A 1,528-nucleotide genomic window follows, 5' to 3' on the forward strand; every position below is an offset into this window, starting at 1 on the left:
ACAACATAGAACTCACAACACGGAACTCACAACATAGAACACACAACATAGAACTCACAACATGGAACTCACAACATAGAACACAGAACACACAACATAGAACTCACAACACGGAACTCACAACACGGAACTCACAACATGGAACTCACAACACAGAACACACAACATAGAACTCACAACACAGAACACACAACATAGAACACAGAACACACAACATAGAACTCACAACACAGAACACACAACATAGAACTCACAACACAGAACACACAACATAGAACTCACAACACGGAACACACAACATAGAACACAGAACACACAACATAGAACACACAACACGGAGCACACAACATAGAACTCAGAACACACAACATAGAACTCAGAACACACAACATGGAACTCACAACACGGAACTCACAACACGGAACTCACAACATAGAACTCACAACATGGAACTCACAACATAGAACTCACAACACGGAACACAGAACACACAACATAGAACACACAACACGGAACTCACAACACGGAACTCACAACATGGAACACACAACACGGAACTCACAACATAGAACTCACAACATAGAACTCACAACATGGAACTCACAACATAGAACTCACAACACGGAACACAGAACACACAACATAGAACACACAACACGGAGCACACAACATAGAACTCACAACACGGAACTCACAACACGGAACTCACAACACGGAACTCACAACACGGAACTCACAACACGGAACTCACAACATAGAACTCACAACATAGAACTCACAACATGGAACACAGAACACACAACACGGTGTAGTGTGTAGTTTTTTGCTTCAGTGTGTAGTTTTGTGCTACAGTGTGTAGTTTTGTGCTTCAGTGTGTAGTTTTGTTGTCCATTGTGTAGTTGTGTGTTTCCGTTTATAAATGCTAATACAGCATTAGCATGCTAATAGGAGTTTGTCCCTCCATTCCCATTTTTGGTGACCTTTGACCTCTGGGGCCTGACTCGTCTTGTTTGTGGCTGTGCGGCATCAGTGGTTGCCGTGGGAACCAGCTGCTTCATTATTCTGTGTGACTCCTCCTCCTTTGGGGGCTCAGGGGGCAGATGGAGGTGAAAGGACCCTGAAAATGGTTTGGATGTTTCCCGTCAGCAACGTTTAGGAACCTTTAAACTCGTCACATGTTCATTAAATCTCAGGAGAAGCTCAAGATTTACAACAGGAAGTACCAAAATAAAAGTTTATTAAAGCCAACATATGGGGAAGTGAACATTTTTATAACTGTCGTCCTCGTTGATTCTTCCGTTTTTTTCTTCACTTGTGTGATCGTATCCTAGCAACAGCGAGGGCGCCCCCTATTGGCTGAGAGCCACGGCAACGTGAGGCCGAGAAGCTGCTTCCTGTTTTCCCTCGATTTAAAATCGCAGCATCTTTTGGACATTTTCAGTCTCGCGGGGCCCCCCAGACACAGAGCCCCCCCCCCCCCCCCCCCCCCCCCCCCCCGGGGACACAGCCCCCCCCCCCCCCCCCCCCC

The sequence above is a fragment of the Takifugu flavidus genome, chromosome 7 (genome assembly GCF_003711565.1).
Source record: "Takifugu flavidus isolate HTHZ2018 chromosome 7, ASM371156v2, whole genome shotgun sequence".
In the NCBI taxonomy this organism is placed as follows: domain Eukaryota; kingdom Metazoa; phylum Chordata; class Actinopteri; order Tetraodontiformes; family Tetraodontidae; genus Takifugu; species Takifugu flavidus.